The following is a 25187-nucleotide window of genomic DNA, read 5'->3' as shown; positions in this document are numbered from 1 at the left end:
TCCAGGCTTACAATTAGAGACCAGCAACCCACCCCCTAGGGAAATCAGATACCAAATGTCCATCAGAACACTAATTATTTCCCTGATTGGAATAAGGCCCCTTGAATTTTTGCCCCCTTTGACAAGTTCCTGAAAGGTTAGGAAAGCACTGCAAAGCAGAGTAATGAGCTTTTCATTATCTGTAGAGACTGTGCTAACAGCCCCTTCACAAAGAGAAAAGTAACACAGGGTGTATCTGCACTAGCCCTAAACTGAAAGACTTTTTTTTTCCTATCCAGCTTTATTAGCATTTTTCCCATGTGCAGGTTCTTTTACAAACCACAGCTTATAAAAATGAATATTTAACAGTAAAATGTACTGACATGGCTGTATAAAGACATGAGGGAATTTAAGTGAGCTCTTAGGGAGCTAGAAACAGAACTATTCAAGGAAATCATTATTGCAGGAAGCATCTGAATTACCAGCCATTTTTCTTCAGGCCATTGCTGAGTTGACAAAGAAGAAATATCACCCTACTACTAAAAAAATAGTCAATAGCTCCTTGTTTCATCTAAGATAACATACAAAATCCTGCATCTGGCCTCCACAGTTTGGTTCTCATCTATCATCTAAACCTAATTTCATATTATTCCCCTTCATATAGTCTCCTCTGTTGTAGTCAAATTGGCCAGCTCATTGTTCACAACATCCCACCTCCCACCTCTGTGTCTTTGCATGTGACCAGAATGAAATTCTTCCTTACCTCTGCCTCTTGGAGTCCTAGCTTTCTTCAAGATATAGCTCAGATGCTCCCTACTACAGAGGCCTTTCCTAAATATCCATTGTTAACATTTTCCCTCCTGCAATTACATACACACACACACACACACACACACACACACACACACACACATATACATATATGCCAAATATATGTACCATATACATACATATATACATATATAAATACATACATACATATAATTTACTTCTCTAGGCATATATTATATACCCCAACCTCAGTACATTATAAGTACATTGAGGGCAGGGATTGTTTCATTTTTATATCCTCATCAAATAGCATAGGATTTTACAAGTACTAGTTACCTAATAAATGTTTGCTGAATTAAATTCAATTAAGTTTCCTAATACTGATCTGTAGATCTATCACATTTCCAAAGCATCTGATTTCCCAAAGTCAGAGACTTAGCGACTAAGAAAATAGAGAGAAAAGATGTGTGTGTGTGTATATATGTGTGTATATATACATATATATGTATATATACATATACATATATATGTATATATACACACATATATATATATATATATATATATACATATATATGTATATGTATTTGAGAGAAAGAGACAGAGAAAGATGGAGAGACAGTCACACATGAGGTTATCTGCTCCAAAGATAGAGGACAAAGCAAGGGAATTCTAATTTCACTCCCAAAATTTCTGACTTCTCTTTCTTTAACAAACTTTATTCATACCATCTAAAAAAATCAGCTCCTAACTTCTCAAAGGGACTCCATCTGACTCTGCACCAGACACAATGGGGAGGAGAGACTTTGTCTCCTGCAGAGATAGCATTGAGATTCTTGAAAAAATGTAAAGCAAGTATGTGCAAAATCCTCTACCTACCCTTCCCTCTCTCACTCTCTCTCTCTCTCTCTCTCTCTCTCTCTCTCTCTCTCTCTCTCTCTCTCTCTCTCTCTCTCTCTTTCTCTCTCTATCTATCTCTGTCTCTGTCTCTGTCTCTGTCTCTCCAGCTGAGACGTCTTGTTCTTCAATCCACTCATCCCAGGGATCAACTAGGTATGGAAAAGGAAGAGTCTGCTCCCAGTTTAAAAGATTATTGTACTTCAGTTCATATTTTATCTTCTCAATAAATATCCCTGTGTAAAAACTAATTAATGCCTCTGCTTCCTCCCACTGCCAAAGACCTCTCATGCTGGGGAAACAAGATGTTACCCATGGTATCTTGAAGAAGAAGTAGCTAGCTGAGCTCTAATGGTCCAACCTGTTAGCCCAAGTACAGTTTGAGAGAGCACAGAACATATGTTCTGGATATGTAAAAAGTTTTGTAAGCACTAAAATTCTATACAAATGTTAACTCTTATTACCATGAATTTATGTTTTGATATGATTCTTGTCCTTCCTACTTTGAATTACTGAATTATTTAATTCAATTCAACAAATATTTATCAAACCCTTATGACATAACAGGTACATAGGTCCATCTAGCAAATGGGAAAACAAAGACAAAAAAACTCTGCCCTCAAGGAACTTACATGGGTGAGGAGGGTATCCAATATATAGATAGATAGTACCATTCAACTTCCATTTAACTCCCTAATAAGCCTAGAACCTGTGATCAGCCACTTCAGTGCTCTCTTCACTAATACCATAGTCTTACTCACCTCAATCTTCTAGACTGTTTGTACTAATCCCCAACATTGCATCACTCTCATTATCTGCTTTTATTCTTCTCAAGTTGCAGTGTTAGAAAGCCATGTAGCCATCTTGACTAAACCCACTACTAATTCACTAATTCCCACCAAATCCTTACTGTTGCATAACGGTGCCTAAAATCTTTTCTTACTGATCTCCTACTATACTCTCCACATAAGGTTATTTTAATCCTTGTCCACTCACACAACCTACCTCACTCACATTCTCAGCAAATGTTTCTTAATTTACTGAGAAGATTATGTTATGATGGTCATACAAAGTTATAATGAAGAGTAAGCATACCCGGACAGGAATCCGCTCAAACCCAAGGATGCAAAAATCTAATAAAAGCATCCAAGGAATCTGTGAGGACTGTTCTTCAATTCTCTTCCCAGCTTTCAAGGAACTTGTATTCTATTGTAATCTGGAAATTTTGTTCTTAAGCAAAAACATATTCTCTACCCCTGCTGGGCTCTTAAAAATGTGCTGCTCTGTTAGCTTTATCCTCATTGCACATCAATATACACATGTCTTTCACGTGTGTGAGAGAGAAGAATGTGAGAAACTGCACTATATTAGAAATGTAACTGACTGTCTTCAAATGATATTTTCATCACAAATTCAACCTTTAATGGAATATTGACACCTACATGAACAATGCATAAGACAAGACACCAGGCGTATGGAGAGGGACACACAGGCACACAAACTCTCCCTGAAAGTTAGTGAACAACAAAAAAGACATAGAGACTTATTTATATCAAGAAAATTTCTCCTTGAGAAATCCAGAGAAAAGGCAGCATGATACAATAGAAAAGAACTCTAAATTTGGAGTTAAAGGATGTATGTAAAGGATATAATAACAGCTAACATTTAGATAGTGCTTTAAAGCTTGCGCTTTACTTAGGACTATAGATCTGGAGCTGAAAGGGTCCTCAGAGACCATATAGTCCAACTCCACCATTTTATTTTGATGAAGAACCAGAGAGACAGTGGGAGGCAATGTGACTTGACCAAGGTCATATAGGTAGCAAGAATCAGCAGTAGTATCTGAGCCCAGGTCTTTTGACTCCAGAGCCAGTGTTCTTTCCATGGTACCTAGTGATTCCCTACAAATTGTCTCATTTTATTTGATCCTCACAACAGCCTTATGAAACAGGTACTATATTTTACAAATGAAGAAACTGAAACTGAGAGGTCAAATGATTTTCCCAGGTCACACAGTTACTAAATGTCTGAAGTAAGATTCTAACTCAGGTCTTCTTAAATTCCAAATATTAACACTCAAACTGCTATCCCACCTAGATGCCTCAAACACTGCCTCTATCAGCTTGTGACCTTCCCCTAATCTGTCTCAGACTCAGATTTTTCATCTATATAATGAAGGGTTTGCACTACATGGTCTCCAAGCTCCCTTTCAGTTTTTTATCTGTGAGCCTATTGGTAGCAACCCTTCCCACACCCTCAAAGCTAATCTCTATTCTGATCTTCCTCTGTGAACAATTCAGAGTCCTAAAAGGCACAAGAATGAGGTTCCTTAATAAACTTCACGCCTTTCTTCTGCCTTATCTATCCCAGTAACATTGTTCTCTGTAAGTCAAGCAAAGGTACAATGATGCAGTCTCTCAGAAGCAAGGTGCTTGGTACTGTCCATGTCCTCAGTGCTGAACCACTCAGAACTACTGTTTTACTGCCTCCACTGCAAGTTCTCCTGTAGAGGAACCCAGGGACTGCAATACTGCTTTGGGAATGCCACAAGGCCAGCTATGCCCTGAGGAGCATTCACAGACTTTCAGAAAACAAACTAGTGGTTCAGAAGGTGAATGGGGTCAGCTTCCTGGTCTACCAAGAAAGCATTTAGTTCCCAGATTCTTTCATCCATGAAGTAGAAGACACATCAAGGTAACTACCTCAATACTAATTGTTGAAGGACTTCCATCCCATGCTTATGGATGCCCCATAACCTAAGGTAGCTTTTCTGGTGGTATAAGCTTCCACCTGGACCACTCTCAACCTCACCAACCCCCTACTAGGCAACACGAAGGAATTTATTCATTTGACATGCCCCTGGCCTGGAATTGACAACTTATGTATTTATCACCTCTTGCAGAGGCAAGGAACTATGGAAGAATATATCAACCCTTTCTGGAATCTGTCAAGATTTTGTATAAGATATACCTGCCCTGATTGACCAATTTTTGGAGGGTTTGTCTATGTTTTTGTGTGATGAATTAGCACAAATAGAGGTTTCCATCAACCTGCCTGAGGTTTTCCAGGAATATGATCACAAGTCTAGATCTACAATCCAGGAAACCAAAACTCTGAGGGTCTTAGTGGGAAATTAAAGCAAATACTCGGCCTGTAAATAACTATCTCAACAACAATAACAACAACACTATGATACTAGAACTCTGGCATTTTGTAATGTCAAGGAATGGGACTCTGAAAAGGACATATTCTACTTCAGCACTGTGGGAAGCATTATATAGAGGTAAATGGTTGCTATATGCAGCCATAAATGTTTGTCCAGCTCCAACTATAGCACTTCTCACCCCTACTAGCAGGACTATCAAAATAGGTCTTGAGTGGCTGAGACTGAGAATTTATCCACACTTATGCAATTAATTGACTTAGGGGCACACAAAATTCTACTTGCTGGCTCTAATGACTAACTACTGTTCTATCTTTCACTTTGCTTCCCCTGAATTGTATATAATAGGAGCTTAATAAATACAAGTTTAATTGCATTGAATCAAATTGACCAAGCCAAAGATGGTGACTTCATAAAAATAGTCTAGGGAAAAAAACCTTCACCTCCCCTACCATAGCCCCTGTAGTATTTGCGAAGAAGAATAGGAGTTATTGCTTTACTGTGACCACAGAGCCCTGAATTGAACCATAATCCTGGACCAGTTTCCTTGCCAATTTATGCCATCTAAAACATTTTGTTCTGTTCCTGGCATTACAGTTTCAGAAGGGAATTTACAAACAAGAATATCCACAGTAGGACAACCAAGATGGCAAATGGTAAAGGGCCTTAATTACATGTCAAATGAGAATTAATTGAAGGAAATGATGGCGGTTAACTGGAAAGAGAAATTTGAGAGGAGAGACATGGTAGCTATACTCAAGTACTTGAAAGATGGTCATGTGAAATAGAGATTAGACTTTTTCTTCTGGAGCCAGAGAGTAGAAATAGAAGCAGAAGTTACAAAAAGGTAAATCTAGATTTGATGTCAGGAAAAACTTCCTAAAAATTCAATCTATCCATAAGCAAAATGAGCTACCTTATAAGGTATTGGATTTCTTCTCAGTAGAGCTCTTCAAACAGGTATGTTACAGTGGGGTTCCCTTTTTGAATATAGGTTGTGCTAGTGGTCCATATATGTCCCTTCCAACTTTGAAATTTCATAATTTTATGATATGCAACATGATATACCCAAAGGCAATAAGACATTAGCCATTCCAGCTGGCCCTCCTACAGATCTTATTCTTTGTCAAAATTCAGTTTTATTTTTTTCAGGTCATCTTATTTTTTCCACTTAATAGAGACTTTTTTTTTTTTGGCTAGGCAATGGGGTTAAGTGACTTACCCAGGGTCACACAGCTAGTAAGTGTTATGTGTCTGAGGTCCGATTTGAACTCAGGTCCTCCTGAATCCAGGGCCAGTGCTCTATCCACTGAGCCACCTAGCTGCCCCTGCTTAATAGAGATTTTAATCAGACCTTCTTGACCTGATCTACCAGAAGAAGGCAGGCTAGTTGGGGTGACAAAGACTGAACGTGACTGAACATGACTGCAAAAATTGAACAACAACAAAGATTGCCTTCACATAATTCATCACTTCCTATCTTATGGACAAACAGAATATTCAAACTGGACTCTTAAATAGTATCTCGTGTTATAAATTTCCTATCCTCAAAATTGCTGGGCCTGCCAATCACTTCAGAATCTTGCTATAATAATTTGGTTCACTTAATCGATCTTAAATAAGTTCTTTAACTCAAACAGTGGTTTCTATTCCTCATTTTTTCACATATACATCCCATGTACCACCATCCTTGAAGGCACTGACTACCTGGGCAAACTGAAGATTTAAGAACTGAAGAACTAAGCCAGTTTGCTTTGTTATAGAAAAACAAACAGGCAAAGAAACACTTGAATACTGGGATCACACTCCATTCTAAAACTTCTTTTCTCCATACTAACAATCCTCCTTTCTACTAACAATACTCATATGACATGAACCCAAGGCCCTTTATCATTCTGGTTGTCTTCCTTTACACACTTACAGTTTTTCAGTGTCCTTCCTAAAATATGCTTTCTGAAGGAAGGCTGAACACAATATTTCAGTGTACCTCCTCAGTTCTGGACACTATGCCTTTTTAAATGCCAACTCAGATTATATTGACTTGTATAGACGCCATATCACACTATTTACACATATTGAGCTTGTACTAAAACCCCCAGATTTTGTTCAGACAAATTGTTGTCTACCCATGCCTCCCCCACGTGCTGCTGTTTCACTAGCAAAGTTGATCTTTAAAGTATAAGGCTTTACGTTCATTCCTACTAAATTTTGTTTTGTTTAATTTTGCCAAGCATTTAGGATGTCCAATTCTTTTTGGATCATTTCTCTGTCATCTTGTGTTACTTATCTCCTCCAACATTGTGTCATCTGCAAATGTGATGAGCTCATTATCTATGCCTTAAAATAGGATTAAAAGAAAATTGACCCAGAAAAAAATATGCAAAGATAGCCTAAAATTCCCAGAGCAAATTTGCAGTAGGTTCCCATAGGTGTTTTCCCTACACAGCCCTTCCATAGCAAATTAAGCTGTTCCTTGATGAAGATACTGAAGTGCTCCCATCTAATTTAGAGAAAAGAAACAAAATACTTGAAGGACAGACTTATAGAGAAAGAGACATGATAGAATAAAGTACACATCCATAAATTCCCACATGGGAAAACAAGAAATACTAATGATAACTATGTATTATTCAACAGTTTGAAAAAACATATGTAGTCTGTAAATTAAAAAGTTTCTCTCTCTCTTTATCTCTCTCTCTCTGTGTCTCTCTCTACCTCTTTCTCTCCATCTCCCTCTCTCCATCCCTCCCCTCCTCTCCTTTCCATTCCCCTCTGTCCTCCTTCCCTCTCTAATTCTGTCTCTCTTTCTTTCCCTGTCTTTGTCTGTTTCTGTATTTCTGTATCTGTCTCTCTCTCTTCCTCCCTTTCTCCCCCTCTCTCTGTCTCTGTCTCTCTCTCTGTCTCTGTCTCTCTCTCTCTCTCTCTCTCTCTCTCTCTCTCTCTCTCTCCCTCTTTCTCTCTCCCCTTGCCCTCTACTCACCACCTTTTTTCTCACTCAGAGCCTCTTGCTTATCCTAATAACTTAGATGTTCAGAAACTGTCTTGGCTTTTCAGCTTACCAGGTATCTCCAATGCAACACAGCAAAAAAAAAAAAAAAAGGTCCAATGAGACACTGGTAAAGATATTATTGTTCTATGCTGTCTTCCCATCAGTACTTCTATTATAGATTGTAGCTTCCAGTTTTATCCCCTATATACTATCTATGCCTGTGTTTGTGTATATTTTCTTCTTCTCATTAACTTTAACCCTATTCATTGCACGTCTGTGTATGTGTCTATTCTGCTTGACTAAAGTGAGTATAATTTACTATGAGAAGTTGTTAAAGCTAAGTTTCTAACACAAAAGTGTTAGCTGATTGAGCAAATTCTCTTTTTCATGAAAAACAATTTGCATGTTTTGTGAGCTAAAATTTCTCTCGATGTGACAAGTGTACATTTGAATTCTGTATGCCTCGTAAGAGGAGCAGACTATTATTGTTCAAATTGGACAGTAGTTTATCTATTTTATTGTTTTATCTTTAAATGGCTTCTAATTTTATTTTAATTTTTTTGCTTTTAATTTTCTTAATTTCTCCTTTGATTCTTAGAATTTCTATTTTAATATTTAATTAAAGGTTTTCAAATGGTGTTTTATAGTAAGATTTATATAGCCCCTGAATCAATTTTAAGACATGTTCCCAAGTATTTTATAGCTTCCATTTTGTTTAAGCAATTTATCAGGTTTACTTTCCAGCATAATATTCATAGAATATCCAAGTACTATAATGGGAAAGATGTAGTATGTTTGCTTTTACTAATTCCATTTAAATACTTAAAATCTAAAATTTTTATAACCAGGATTTACAGAGCTGATAGGAATTTGATTCCTACAAAGCAAGTATTTCTTTACTATTATCATTAATCCAGTCAACAGTATGACTGATGACCAATAATGCTAAGCAACATTTTAATTAAATTTTTAAAAGACACTTTAAATAATACATTTTGTCAGTCAATCTGAAAGTGTAGTTTTATTGTGCTGTGCAAAATTTCTTCCTTCTGGTTCTGGTTCAGGAGAATTGGGGGCCATATAGTGCAACCAGATTAAAATATAATTAGGAAATATTTAACAAAATAAATGAAAATACAATAAAACAGGTAATATAAATGTATGGGTTTTTAAGTCAATATATCTACATGGATCCTTATGTATGTTTTAGTGGCCCCCATTTATATTTGAGTTCAATGAACCATTATAAGTGATATGTTAGATGTTTTGCTCATACAAATTGTATTTTTCTCTGCTGGACTCACACGATTAAAGCAGATAAACTTGAACTAAGGTTCCTTTTCAGATCCTGATATTCTTTTGTTGATGTTGTATTGTTCACAAATGTCAGATGTTAATATTCTAGATTGTTCAATAATGCCTCCTCCCTAACCACTTCTTTTTGCAAGCTCATCCACTTATTAGCTGTCACTTTTGTATATATGATTCCCAAATCTATATCTTCCACCTAGATATTCTACCATTGCTTTGCACACAGAACATGTAAAACTGAATTCATCTCCCTCCTAAAACCAGGGCCTCAGGCTTACCTCCATTCCTCCGTTTCTCAAACTCAGAATCTTTGAGCCAATCAATCAGTCAATAAGCATTTATTAAGTACATATTATGTTCCAGGCACTATGCTAAGTATTAAGGCACAAAAACAAAAGACAAAAATGAGACAGTTCCTATCTTCAAGAAGCTTATATTCAATCAGGGAGACAACAAATATACATAAAACTGTATGCAAAATATATGCAACAAACATACAATGTAATTTGGAGGACTCACTAGCAGTTAGGTGGATCGGAAAGGGTTCATGTAGGAGGTGGCCTCTGAGTTGAGCTTTGGAGAAAACTAGGACTTCTAAGAAAATGGAAAGGCAGGACAACATCTTAGGCATGGAGAATAGCCAGGCTAAGTTATGAAATGGGAGTCTGAATGTTCTGTGTGAGGAACAGAACAGATTGGTTGAATCATATAATGTGGGAAAGCGTAATGATGTAATTAAGGCTGGAACAGGAGGTCGAAGCCAAGTTAAGAAAGGCTTCAAATAGCAAATAGAGTAGTGTGCACTTGATCTTTTAGGTAATAAGGAGCCATTTAAGCATATTGAGCAGGAGAGTGACCCTATACCTTAGGAAAAACCACTTCTATAGGAGTGGATTGCTTGGAGAGGAGGAACTTTTAAGACAAAGAGACCAATTAAGAGGCTATTGCAACAGCCCAAGAAAGAGGTGATAATAGCCTCAGCTAGGTTGGTGGTCATGAAAGTAAAGGGAAGAGAATGAGTGGTAGCGATGGTATGAAAGTAGAAATGGCAATATTTGGCAACAGATTGAATTGAGGAACAGAAATTACTCCAAGATAATAACTTGTGTGTCATTCCACTTCTCCCTCTGCCTTGCAACTCCAAATCCTGTTCTTCATCATATTTAACAAAATATGTTTTTTAAGGAATCCTCCAATCACGCGTCCCTTCAGTTCTTTTCCATGACATTATTTCTCCATTAGCTATGCCCTTCTCCTTTTCCCATCTTGACCCCTTGGTGAACCAGTTCAACTCTTCACTCTCTTCTCTTGACTCTGTTATCATATTGGCAATCTTGCCTTGCCTTGCACTGACAAGCCTTAGCTTAGAATCACCCCTACCATCTGCTATTTTGGCAAAAAATACAGTATCTCTTCCAAAGCATTCTACGCCTCCTCAAATCTCCAATGGCTCCCCATTCTGCCACTATTTCCTCCTTCACGCCTATCTCAAATGAAGAGGTAGCTCTTCTCCTTGCCTAGGCAAACACTTCTGCATGTACAAGCTATTCCATTTCATCCCATTTCTGTGAGAGATTGCTACCTCTATAGTCCCCTCTCTCTCACTTACCTTCAATCTCTGTCTGCCTACTGAATACTTCTCTACTTCCTACAGACATGCCCTTGCCTCTTCCATTCTCAAAAAATCTCCACTTAATTCATCTATCCTCACTAGCTACTTTCCCATATCTCTCCTCCCTTTTTTGGCTAAGCTCCTTGAAAAGCCTATCTATGATAAGGGGCCTGCTATTTTCTCAACTCTCCACAGTCAGTTTCAGACCATCATGCAACTGAAAGTGTTCTCTGTAAAGTTGCTAATAATTGCAAAATTGTAAAATCAGATAGTCTTTCCTCGATACTCGTACTTTGTGACTTCTCTGCAGCCTTTGACGCTGTTATCATCCTCTTCTCTTTGATAGTATTTTCTTTCTAGGATTTCAATGCACTATTCTCTCCTGGTTCTCTTTCTACCTCTCTAGCTGCCCCTTCACAGCCTCATTTGCTAGATCTTCACCCAGGTCACACCCCCTAACCATGGGTATCCCATAGATCTACGTCCTAGGCCCTCTTTTCTTCTTCCTCTATGCTGTTTCATTCAGTGATCTCATGAGGTCCCATGGATTCAATTATCATCTAAATGCTGGTGATTCTCAAATATACTTATCTAGCCCACATCCTATTTATCCAGAGGCAACTAGTTGGTCCAGTGAATAGAGTGCTTAACTTGAAGTCAGGAAGACCTGAGTTCAAATCTTGCTTCAGATGCTTCCTAGTTATGTGACTCTGAGCAAGTCTCTTAACTTGCTTCCTTCAATTTCCTCAGCTGTAAAATGGAGATCATAATAGCACCTATCTCCGTGGGTTGCCATGAGGATCAAATGATATAATATTTGCAAAGCACTTAGTGCAGCATCTGGCATATTACAGGAGGCTAATAAATACTTATTTTCTTCCTTCCTAGCCTTTCTGATGACCTCCAGTCCCACATCTCCAACTGCCTATTAGTTATCTCCTACTGGATGCCCTGTAGACATCTTAAACTCAGCATGTCCAAAATTGAACTCATTATCTTTCCCCAAAAACTCTCTGCCTCTTCCAAAATTCCCTATTACTGCTGAGGGCACCACCACCACCCTCCCAGTCACCCAGGCTCATAACCTAGGTGTCATCCTCAACTTCTCACTCCCTCACTCCCATATTCAATCTGTTGCTAAGACCTATTGATTTTATCTTTGTAACATCTCTTACATAGTCCACCCTCTCTCTTCTGATGCTGTCTCACTGCCCTGGTAGAGGCCCTAATTATCTCACACCTGAACTATAGCCTGCTGCTTGGTTTCCCTGATGCAAGTCTCTCCCTCCTCCAGAACAACCTCCACTCACCAGCTGAGAAAATCAAATATTGATTTAGTATTTTATATTTGATTCTATTCTGTAACTGCCTAAGCCATGTTTCTTTGTCTCTGTGTTAAATTCAGAAGTTCTGAAGTCCAGAAGTTCAGTTTTCCTCTCTGCATTAAGTTTAAAAGTTGTTTCCCTGTAAATCACTTTAATTGAAAGAAAACTGTTATCACCGTCCACTAGCTGCCCTCCAACAATTAGGAGAAATCTGTTATGCTTGAAGGGTACAGGTGGATGCCAAGGAGTCTTGCCTATTATCTCTGCAACACTGACTATCCTTCAAGAAAGTCTGGTCTGGTATCACCATGACACTAACTAGCCATGCAGGTGGACACCACCAATGAGCTTTCCCTAACAACAAGATGGAAGGAGGGTTGCTGCTAGTCCTGTGTCCTGGACTTTAATCCAATCAAATTGTTTTCCATCTATGATACTTCCTGTTCTTCATTCTTTTGTATTTCCCAAAACTATATGAAGGCTAGTAAGTCCCCACCTCATGGTCTTTTTTGGCTTACTGAGGAGCTGAGAGACCTCATTTGTTGGTAATTGCTAGCCTTACCAATATATTAATAGTGCTGGAACTTTGTGCCTCGGTCTACCTTATTTTCAGTTGTGACGCTGTCAAAGATTTCTTCCAAAAGCACAAGTCTGACCCCGTCATCCTCCTATTCAATAAATTCCAGTGGTTCCCTATCACCTCCAGGATCAAATATAAAATCCTCTGTTTGGCTTTCAAATCTTTTCATAAACTATCCCTCCTCTACCTTTCCAATCATCTTAACACCTCACATCTTAATTCCTGTCACATATTCTATAATCCAGTAGCCCTGGTCTCCTTGCTGTTCTATGAACAAGACATTCCAACTCCTGTCATCCTGAATTTTTACTGGCTGTCCCTCATGCCCAGAATGTTCTTCCTCCTTATCTTCACATTCTGGTTTCCCTGGCTTCCTTTAAGTCCTAGCTAAAAGCCCACCTTCTACAGAAAATCTTTCTTGATCCTTTTTAATCCTAGTGCCTTCCCTCTGGTGATCATTTACCTTGTATGTAGTTTGTTTGTACATGGATGTTTGCATGTTGCATCCCCCATTAGTTTGTGAACTCCTTGAAAGCAGGGACTAGCATCCCTGTCTCCTATCTTCCTCCATCCTCCAATTCATTTTGCATACTGCCACTTGCTTTTCTACAAAAAAAAAAACCACCTTATCAATTTACCCTTCTGCTCAGAAACCTTCACTAATTCCTTGTTAGCTATAGGACAAAGCCTGAACTCCTGAGTCTGACATTCCATCCATAATCATTACTCATATCTTTAATTTTAACTTCCACTACTCCCCACCTCAAATTCTCAGTTTCAACAAAGGAATTTACTTCACATTCCCTGAGCATACTTTGTACTTTAGTGCTGCTGTCCTTCACTCAGATCATCCCATCTCTTTCTTCTCCATCTGTGCAGGTGGTATACATTCTTGAAGATCCTACTCCCTTCATAAAGGCTTCTCTGACACATTGTCATTGTTTCAGGCATATCTGATGCTTCATGACCCTATTTAGGGTTTTCCTGGCAAAGATACTGGAGTGCTTTACCATTCCTTTCACCAGCTCATTTGACAGATGAGGAAACTGAGGCAAACAGGGTTAAGTGGCTTGCCCAGGGTCACATAGCTTGTAAGTGTTTGAGGTCAGATTTGAACTCGGGAAGATGAGTCTTCCTGACTCCAGGCCTAGCACTCTGTCCATTGTACCTTAATTTCCACTTCTTATCTCCTCCTTATTGGTCAGAATCAGGTCTGGAGTAGTAATACCTTTCCTGTCTTCCTCTCCCTCAAAGTTGAAATCATCAACGAGCCAAGAATTGCTTTTTAAGACCCTACAGCTTTATACAAACATAAAAAAGACTATCTTGAGTAGAAAGAAAGAAAAGCTTAGTGAAGCAGCGACTTGACATCATCCATAAAGAATCTCAGTATAGCCACTCTGGAATATGTGATCTTAAAACTTCACCCTGATGAGCCATCCAAATTCAGTTAGCTTAAAATGACCCCCAAAAGGAACTAAATTAATTTACCTAGAAAATAATGTCTAATATTTACCTAGCAACTTAACCTTTATATATGTATATATTTATAGCTAGAAGGCACCCTGTAGGCAATTTAGCCCAACCTTTTTTTTTTACAGATGAGGAAACTGAGGCCCAGAGTTAAGTGACTTGCTGAAGGTCACACAAGGATTAGGGGAGATTTGGGCCCTGGTCCTCTAACTCTAAATCTATTTCTCTTTCCACTATACCACACTGCCTTCTGTTGTATGGGGTTACTTGAGTGTCCTTTTTCTTCATTTAACTCTTCATTTTCTTCATTTAATTAACAAATATTTAATTATTCATAATACTCATTTAAAAAAGCTGTATCATATGCTGTAGTGGATATACCAAGAACTGAGTCATGGTTTCCCCTCCCCAAAAAAGGTTCTAGTCTAGTCAAAAAGAAAAAATATACATGCAAGTAAACTCTGATCCAGCATGTGAAAGGTTGATATTTGATGAGAGATTCACAAGAAAGTGAAATACGAGATACACAAATAAAATGTTGTGGTAGTCCTGAGGAGGGAGAGGTCGCTCCTTGCTCAAATGAAGTGAAAAGAGAGATACGGTTAATGAAGGATGAATATGATTTCCACAGAGAAGGCATTTCTGGCAAAGAGAATGGCATGAGAAAAGACATGGAGGTATGAAGGCATGTGACATGTTTAGGAAACATCAAATAGCCCAGTTTGACTGGAGTATAGGATGCATGAGGGGAAATTGCTTAAGGACAGAAAGGCTTTGTATTGTCACCCTTGGGTCCCCATTGCACTGCTATCCCTCTCCCTTGTCATCCCATTCTAGGATCCAAAGCAAGTTCAATTGGGTAGCAATTGAGGATGGCCCAGTGTATAACTCACCCTCAGTAAAATAAAATATATCTTTTACAGGTTAGTAAAAAAAAAAAACCTTATTAACTCATCTCCATTCTCTAGTCTAACCCACATATTGTTCTTAAATTAATGTGCCTAAAGCATAGATCTGATCATGTAATTTATCTGCCTTTAAAAAAAATCTTTTAATGGCTCCCCATTCCTACTGAATAAAACTCAAACTCTTTACAACTCTGATATAGCAGGTGAAAGTACAGTATTTAATAAGATACATAAAAGGGAAAGTTTAATGAAAGAGACACAACCATGAGAGTACAGAAAAGGGAGAGGAAACTTTCTTCTGTGGGGAAGAAGAAAAATCAGAGCAGATTAAAAAACTAGGAAAAGGAATCTGGGTTTTATTCAGTAGGAAATGGGGAGCTATTAAAAGTTTAAGGGGTTTTTTTAATCGAATAAGTGACATCAGATCTATGCTTGAAGAAAATTAATTTGATAACACTACATAGAATAGACTAGAGAAAGAAAACCAATTGGTAGGCTATTGTCTTAGAACCCCCTGTCTAGGGATATGTTGGAGCCAACTTGAATCAGTAGAGCCAATACTGATTTTTTTGGGTGAGCGTTTGTACCTTAAAAACTGGCAAATGTTTCAAATAAGGGCTTTATTTATTGTTTTGTTATTGTTTAGGAAAGTGATTAATAAAATTCTAATAATGGAGAATAAATTTAAAAGTATGCCATGCATACATTCCTCCACTCCCCCCAGAGTTCCAGTTGTTAAGCATTTACCAGCACACCCCTAATCTGCTGACTATATTTTTGCAATGTCTTTTGCATTCATCCTCTTCCTTTCCATTTTCACTACTACAAACCTACTTCATACCCTACTCATTTTTGAGACAGTTCTAAATTGCTTTCCAGAATAGCTGGATCAGTTCATAGTTTGATCAACACTACATTAATATACCTGCTTTCCTATAGTCCCTCCAACATTTGTAATTTGCCTTTTTTTTTTTTTGCCAACTTTGCAACTCTGATGGGTATAAGGTAGAATCTTAGAGTTGCATTAATATGCATTTCTCTAATTATAAGTTATATGGAGAATGTTTTTAATTTGTTTTTGTTACTCAATCATGTCTGACTCTTTTCCCATTTGGGATTTTCTTGGCACACTTACTAAAGTGGTTTGCCATTTGCCTCTCCACCTCATTTTGCAGATGAGGAAACTGAGGGAAACGGTTAAGTGACATGCCGAGGGTCACACAACTAGTAGTTGTATTTGAGGTAGAATTTGAACTCAGGTCTTCCTGACTCCAGGCCTGTACCACCTAGAGACCTTATGCTAATATGCATAAAAAATGTCTTCTAAAAATTGAAAACATTAACAGGAACCCAAAAGTTGTAAAGGATAAAGAGTGAGCCTTAAAGTCAGAAACATCTGGGTTCTAGCTCCAATTTCTGATATATACTGGCTGGATAACACTGGGCAGATCAATTAATCTCAGTGTCTCCAGGGAAATTAAGGCTATAATCTGCAGAGTGCCTGCTGACCTATATTGATAGAGGGAGTTTCCTCAATGGAAGTTACTAACACCAATGAAATTACGAGTCTGTCCCATCTTTCCCCCAACCAAAAAAAGAAATCAACAAAATGAGAAAGGTGCAAGGTACACAATCATTCCTGCAGAGAAGAATGCATAGGAAATCCATATCAAGCAAAAAGAAATCCTTATCCTTCCTAGGCCCAGGTGGATCTCAGATATACAGGGGTTTTAATTGCCCAAACTGCAAGAAAAACCACTGAGGCAGAGCGTTAAGCCAATGGTACTTTATTAAAGGGCCCATGGTCCCTTCTAATGAAGTAGACCTCAGATCTTCCTCATGGGCCTTATTTTTATAAAGTTTTAACCAGATTTGATACCTGAACACTCTAGAGGGGCTACACAAAATACAGAATCCCATTGGTTGATAGACCTTGCTTTAAGGGCCAAAAGTTAAGATGGCAAGGTCAGAGTCATCTCCAGTGACTTATGAGATGGCTATAAGTTGGTCACCTGCTCACGTTAAACAAGAGAGGGTGGTCTAAAGGCTCAAAAATATGTGGGGGTATCAGACTGGCTAATACAACAGAAAAGGAAAAATGATAAATGTTGGAGAAGATGTGGGAAAATTGGTACACTAATGCATTGTTCATGGAGTTGTGAACTGATCCATCCATTCCGGAGAACAATTTGGAACTATGCCCAAAGGGCAATCAAAATGTGCATACTCTTTGATCCAGCAATATCACTACTAGATCTGTAAACCAAAGAAATCATAAAAAAAGGGGGAAAGGGCTTACATGTACAAAAATATTTATAGTAGCTCTTTTTGTGGTGGCAAAGAATTGGAAATTGAGTGGATGCCCATCAATTGGGGAATGGCTGAGCAAGTTGTGGTACATGAATATAATGGAATACTACTGGGCTATTAGAAATGATCAGCAGGTGGATTTCAGAAAAACTTGGAAAGAAGTATATGAACTGATGTTGAATGAAGTGAGCAGAACCAGAAGAACATTGTACACAGTAATAGCAATATTGTGCAATGATCAACTATTTTGGCTTAGCTATTCTTAGCAATACAATGATCCAAGACAATTCCAAAAGACTGAGGCTGCACACATCCAGAGAAAGAACTATAAAGGCTGAATGCAGATTAAAGCATACTATTTTGGTTTTTGGTTTTTGGTTTTTGTAGCTTTTCCCTTTTGTTCTGTTTCTTCCTTCACAACATCACTAATATTTTCACATGATTGCACATGTGTAACCTATATTAGACAGTTCGTCATCTTGGGGAGGGAGAATAGGAGAGGAGGGAGAAAAAATTTGAAACTCAAAATCTTATAAAAGATTCATGTTGAAAACTATCTTTACATGTAATTGGAAAAAACAAAATACTATTTCCCCCCTAAAAATTTTAATTATATAATATCATTATAAGAATATTGAGGCTAAAAAGATGATGTTTTGTTTCACAAATGATGATTGAAAATAGTTAGAAATAGTACAATTTCTAACTAAAATTCATTGGCTTTGTAATGTGTTCAGAAGCAGCAAGAACATTATTTCATGGGGATACTTGGACATCTTATTTTAAATTACTTACGATGTATGACTTTTAAATGTCATAAAGTTAATTGTGGCTCATACAAAATAAAAATCTGTTGAAGAAAGAAAAAAATAAGTTAGGGAACTTCCCAAAGTATCAAGGCATCCCACCACACTGGGTTTGGACATGGAATTTGAGCAAAACAGGGTGGAGATATCTTTGTTATCATTCTTGTGGTTGTGCAAGTGAGCTCCATAACTGGTAAACAAGTAGTGAACATTACATTAAAGTTTGAGGTCTACCATATGACTTTATCTTATCTAATTGTTCCTATATATTTATGTAAAGTATCAACCTGATTAATAGTAATTAGAATAAAGTAGAGGTCCTAATGAATCATAACTCACACCATCAAAGAAAACCTGAAGAAGAAAGGACAGGAGTACTACCATCAGCATTGCTTTGTCTGACTCCATGCCTATCCTTCCACATGCACAGTTAGGGAGAGAAAGAAAGAAGACAGTTGTTGCCAGCAAGTAATATAGTAAGAAGAAAGAACTCAGAAGCCTTGTCCATCTTTATGCAGGCACTTCCTATTACATCCAGTCTTATTAATTCCTATGTACTCATCCTCCATTTTACTATCCTCCCCCTACTCCTTAGTAAATCCTTGGGTCTGGAGGCAAAATCACACCTTCTGCTTTCCCATATCTACGGCAGATCTGAGGGTCACTGAATGTACCACTCCCTTTCAAAGGGCAATTCAGCTCTGAATTATGGTCTTTCTCTGTTGAGTCAAAGGTTGATGAAAGATCAGTGAATGTTATGGAAAGCCTTAAATTCTTTTCAGCTGTTTTATTAGCAAGCTAACAGAAGGCAGGATAGTGTTCAGTAGTTGAATAATTGTTCCTGAAATCTTCTTACTCCTGATTCAATCTGTTAGCTTCTAAAATTTTACCCTATGTTTTATTGAGGTGCAAAGGGAGGGAAGAAAAGCAGTTACATAGACTTTTAAAGGAATATCCAAAAGATTGATGGATCTATAATCTGTATGAGGAGACTACTGCCTGCTTAGCCATTCTTGGCAGTTTTGTAATTACCAACTCGCGCCTAATTAATCACCTTATTTTGTTGTTCAGTTGTCTTTCAGTGGTATCTGACTCTTCATGACTCCATTTGGGGTTTTCGTGGCAAAGATAGTGGAGTGGTTTACCATTTCCTTCTCCAGCTCATTTTACAGATGAGGAACTGAGGCAAACAGGGTTAAGCGGCTTGCCTGGGGTAACACAGCTAAATAAGTGTCTGAAGCCAGATTTGAACTCATGAAAATGAATCTTCCTAACTCTAAGCCTAGTGCTCTATCCACTGTACCAACCAGCTGACTGAATTACCTTATAGAAGTTTGGAATTAGGGGGAAGGGTATAATGACTCACCCTTCCCTAACTGGGTTGTCACAATAATAGTACTCAGGAAAGTAAGCCCCAGGAGTCATGTGATTCCTTTGAAAAGGCAACTTTCTATTTTTTTTGTAAGCCAGCAATCAATTTATTTGTTTGTTTTTAAATAATATTTTATTTTCCCCCAATTACATATTAAAATAATTTTTAAACTTTTTTCTAAGTTTTGAGTTCCAAATTCTATTCTTACTTCCCTCCCTCCCCTCCCCCCTCCTGAGAAGGTAAGCAATCTGATATAGGTTATATATGTGTAAACATGCAAAACATTTCCATATTAGTCATTTTGTACAAGAAGATGAAAGAAAAAGAGAGAGAGAGAAATAACATGCTTCAGTCTGTGTTCAGACACTATCAGTTCTTTCTCTGGAGGTGGATAGCATGTTTCATCATGAATTCTTTCGGATTGTCTTGGATCTTTGTATTACTGAGAATAACTAAGTAATTCACATTTCTTCATCGTACAGTATTGTTATTACTGTATACAACATTCTCCTGGTTCTGTTCACTTCACTTGCGTCAGTTCATGTAAGTCTTTCCAGATTTTTCTGAAATCATCTGCTTGTCTTTTCCTATAGCACAATAATATTCTATCACAATCATACACTACCACTTGTTCATCCATTCCCCAGTTGATAGGCATCCCTTCAATGTCCAATCCTTAGCCACTACAAAAAGAGCTGTTATAAATATTTTTGTACAAGTAGGTCCTTTTCCCTTTTTTAAAAAAATCTCTTTGGATCCCAAAGAGATCATGCAAATGGGAAAAGGACCCACATGTACAAAAATATTCATAGCAGCTCTTTTTGTGGTGGCAAAGAATTGGAAATTGAGAGGATGCCCATCAATTGGGGAATGGCTGAGCAAGTTGTGGTATATGAATGTAATGGAATACTATTGTGCTATAAGAAATGATGAACAGACTGACTTCAGAAAAACCTGGAAAGACTTGTATAGTCTGATGCTGAGTGAAGTGAGCAGAACCAAGAGAACGTTGTACACAATAACAGCCAAGTTGTGCAATGACTAATATTGATAAACTTAACCTTTCCCAGCTATACAAGGATCTAAGACATCTCCAGAGGCCTTGTGATGGAAAATGCTATCCACATCCAAAGAAAGAACTATGGAAGTTGAATTGCTATTTCTTTTCTCTTCTGTTGAGTTTTGTTTCCTCTTTCTGATGGTTCCTCCTATTGGTTTTAATTTTTACTTACAACATCATTAATGTGAAAATACGTTTAATAGTATTGTAAATGTATAGCCTATATCAGATTGTGTGCCCTCTTGGGGAGGGTGGGGGGGAGGAACGGGCAGAAAAATTTTAAACTCAAAAGCATATGGAAGTGATTATTGACAAATCAAAATAAATTAATAAATTTTTTTTTAAATCTCTTTGGGATATAAACCTAGCAGTGGTATTGCTGGATCAAAGGATATGCACAATTTTATAGTCCTTTGGTGATAGTTCCAAATTGCTCACCAGAATGGATGGATCAAGTCACAACTCTACCAATAATGCATTAGTATCTCAGCAACTTTCTATTATTAAGAGAGTTGAACCTCTACGATCAAAAATGACCCTTAAATAAAGGATAGAATATACCCCATTCAGTTTTAGCCAAAAAACAGAGGGCCTCAAGTTTTTTGCTGCTAATAGGGCAGGATCTGCTTGATTTAAAAACGACTTGCCTGTGTGAGGTGGGAGAAGAAACTGTCTCTGTTGGCCCTCAAAACTCGAAATATATGGTTTTTCCAGTGCTTAACACAGTACCTGGCACATAGAAAGTATTTAATACATGCTTGTTAACTGACATTGGGTTTGCTTCCAACCAAGAAGACCTGGGTTCTCTAGCAAGCAACTTAGAATGGAAGGAGACTAAGAATTGTCTTGAGAGGACTCTGGTCTCTTCTAATCTCTCTGCTTCTCCTTAGATGAAGGAGCAATTCTTGCCTCATTTGATTGTTTCAGATGGCTGCACAAGTGTACTGTTGCACCTAGGACAGGTTATTGATTAGTATTCCCCTTTCTATTCTCTTTCTCAGAAATTTTTATATTTCACATATTTTAGGAGTTACTCTTATGTATTAAATTCTTAATCTATGGAACTAATTTTTATGGGCTTATATATTCATTACTAAGACTGAAATTTCCTGGTGCTTGATAATCCAAATTAAATCTCAATCTCAATATCTCTCTCCCTCTCTTTTTCACCTCCCCACCTTGCCCTGGCTTTTTTTTTTTCAACAATCTGGTGGAGGCTGCAAGGACAGAATTTATTAAATATCTCCCATCTCTTGTTGCTCAGAATGTCTTAAGGAGAAAAAGAGATTTTTCATTTGAAAGACTAAATTATGCTTTGTGTTCATCCTGAAGGAACCTGTAAAGTTAATTGCAGCAAATAGTTTAGCAAATATCAGGGTCTACTTCCCAGCAAGAGCAACAATTATTCTTCTCCTGGAGCTTTTTTTTATTTTAAGTGATTTATCAAATATTGTAGGGTGGATCTTGGCTTCCATAAAATTTGAAGAGATCGTAGAGGTAAGGAATATAACTTGGCAGTTATAGTTTCCTTTTCACTGACTACAAGGGAGGAAATAATCTCAGCTGACCTTTTCAGGTGTGTGTAAATAAGCCAAGTCTGGCATGAGGGCATGCTCGCTTCTCTGAAAACAGATCTTAAGAACTGAAACAGGAGGAGTCCCAGAAAACTCATTATCAGCCATGTGTTCACTGGAAGAGTCTGAAATTTGTTTCATCACCACCCAAGTAAATCATGGCTAACTCCAAGTAGTCCCTAGAATTTCCCTTTGACCACAAATTAATGCAGACCAACAGACCCTCAAACAGAGTATTCAGGGCAGGTGGAATGATAAATAGTGGGAAAAGTAAGGGCTCTTGGGGCAGCTAGGTGGCACAGTGGATAGAGCACTGGCCCTGAAACCAGGAGGACCTGAGTTCAAATCTGGCCTTAGACACATAACACTCACTAGCTGTGTGACTCTGGGCAAGTCACTTAACCCCAATTGCCTCACCCAAAAAAAAGAAAAGTATAGGCTCTGGTGTCAGAAGACCTGTATTTAAATTCCAGTTCTTCCACTTCTGGCCTCATGACCTTCATTTCTCCATACCTCAGTTTCTTCATCTATAAAATGAGGGAGTTAGATTAAATGGCTTTTTAAGTCTATTTTAGCTTTAAGCCTAGGAACTTTGAATTAAAATCTTAACTGAGGCCAGTATGAGTAGCATGGGTCACTATGGCGATACACATAAGGGCCAGAAGAAAAGAGCGCTCCTTGACACTTTAAGCAACAGAGATTACCCAAGGGCTGTCTTTTATAATGATTTCCCCACAAGCCGAACTCACATCAGTCACACAGCAAATAACTCCCCAGAGAGTGGCCAAACTGATCACATGATAACCATGAAAAGAAAGGTTCTCAGCTGGCATTTGGACATCCAAGACATGTGTAAATAAGTGAGAGAGATGACAGCTACCCTAAACTGTTGTATGCTTGCATTTCTCTCTCTCTGTCTCTCTCTCTCTCTCTCTCTCTCTCTCTCTCTCTCTCTCTCTCTCTCTCTCTCTCTCTCTCTGTTTCTCTCTCCCTCCCCCTTCTGTCTGCCATTTCTGATTATGAAATTAAGCAAGATTTGCCGTTGCTCCATTTATGGGTCTGCCCTTCCCAGTCCCAGTAACTGCTGGAATGGATCTATTATGAGATAATTTCCATAATGATTGTAACCAATGCAGGTCTCCCATCTAGCTTACATCCACAACCCACAGATCCTCTAGGGGTATAATTACCATTATTTGACACACCAGTCTGCTGACATGCATTTTTCCGTACCTCTATACTCAGTCACATTGACAAGTCCTAAGCTTATTCACCATTTCTAACTCTATCTGCAGCTCTGTTTTCTGACATTTTCAGTCACAAACATAATTTTCATGTGATCACAGGATTTAAAGATGGTAGGAAATTTAATGATCAAATAGTACCACCTCCTTATTTTATAGATGAGAAAATTCAGTCCCAGAGAACTTAAGTGACTTGCCCAAGATTACACAAGTAATAAATAGCCAGGATTTGAACCTGGTTCAAATGCTTGCACTGACATAATGACTCTTGAAAAAGCCACATCTTAGAAAACAACATCTCCAAAGCTGAGCCCCAAATCTTCAACTGGTATCTTTTGTCATCCAGAATTTTGTTATTAGTGGAGATTAGTTTTTGACTGTTTTTTCCCCTAAACGGATCCAGTCCATTAGAAATAAATGTCTGAAGAAGCTCTTATTGGCCAAGGAACAATGGAAAGCTTCATGGAGGAGGTGACATTTGAGCTGAAACAACTAGGAATTTTTCAGATAAAGAGGGATAAGGGGGCATAGTGAACAATCAATCAATAAACAAATAGATGGATATGAAAAATAGGAGTTTCAAATTCAAATCCTTATCCTCTATTGGAGATGAACTTGACTTCTGTCAGTAATTATTTTAATACCCCAATGGATCTGTGATCTCATCAGTGTTGCTATTCCCTCCAATTTGCTGATTGCAACCCACTCCCACATGCTGGCCTATCCTGTGCAAATCTTGCCCTTGTCATTTTATAAGTACAGGGGTGGGAGAGAGGTCTAAACTAGATAAGAGGGGCTTCCTCAAGTAATCTAAATGTCAATAGGAAATCAATGGAGCACATGGGCTATCCATTTGGTACCCCTCATTTTAATAATATGACCAGCCTGTCTTCTGTTTTAATAGCATATGTATTTGATGAAATACTTTTCAACCTCTTCTGCCAAATAATTTTTTTTATTTCTTATATGTTAGAGCCTGTTCACACCTACCTTAAACATCTCTATTGTCCTTGGCAAAATTCTCAAATTAAATTCTTCAGAAACTGAAGCATTCTGTGACCATGGGTAATACCTGATGAGGAAGCTCTCTCTAGCTATTCAAATCAACATCTGTTTCACAGTTTATGATTTTAGAGTTGCCTGGGGCATTGAGAGGCTAGGTGAGTTGTCCAGTACATGCCAGAGGAAAGATTTGAACTCAGGTCTTCCTGACTCTAAGACTGGCTCACTATCAGCTGTGCCACATAGGCATTTAATTAATATTAAAGGGAGGGAGAGAAGGGAGGAGGGAGGGAGAGAGAGAGAGAGAGAGAGAGAGAGAGAGAGAGAGAGAGAGAGAGAGAGAGAGAGAGAGAGAGAGAGAGGCAGAAAGACACAGAGAGAGACAGAGACACAGAGAGAGACAGAAAGAGACAAAGAGAGACAGAGAGAGAGAGAGAGAAGAAGAAGGGAGAAATTTCTAAAAGTGACTTCCAAATTCAGGAAAGTCAGAATAGGATCAGAGAAGTAATCACCCAAGGGAGTAGTAGGAGTAGACAAAATGATGCTTTTTTTCCTCATATTTCTCCATCAAAGATGGACCCCTTTTATGTTGCAGGCATTATAGCTATGTCCTCTCCTCATTCTCTGTCAAAGGCATTATGTTGGTTTGCTCTTCAAGAAGGTGTTTAAGTGATGTCAGCTCCCTTGAATTTGCCATACTGTCTTGACCACTAAGTCAGGTAGATTTGTGGGTTTGTTTTTGGGGTTTGCTTTTAAAAAACCTTTATTAAATGAAGATATAGAATTATCAGTTCTTTCTCTGCCCAGGCTA

Source organism: Phascolarctos cinereus, unplaced genomic scaffold (assembly GCF_003287225.1).
Source record: "Phascolarctos cinereus isolate Bilbo 61053 unplaced genomic scaffold, phaCin_HiC Scaffold_5;HRSCAF=322, whole genome shotgun sequence".
NCBI classification, from domain to species: domain Eukaryota; kingdom Metazoa; phylum Chordata; class Mammalia; order Diprotodontia; family Phascolarctidae; genus Phascolarctos; species Phascolarctos cinereus.
The sequence above is the reverse complement of the archived record's forward strand: the minus strand, read 5'-3'. Positions refer to the sequence as shown.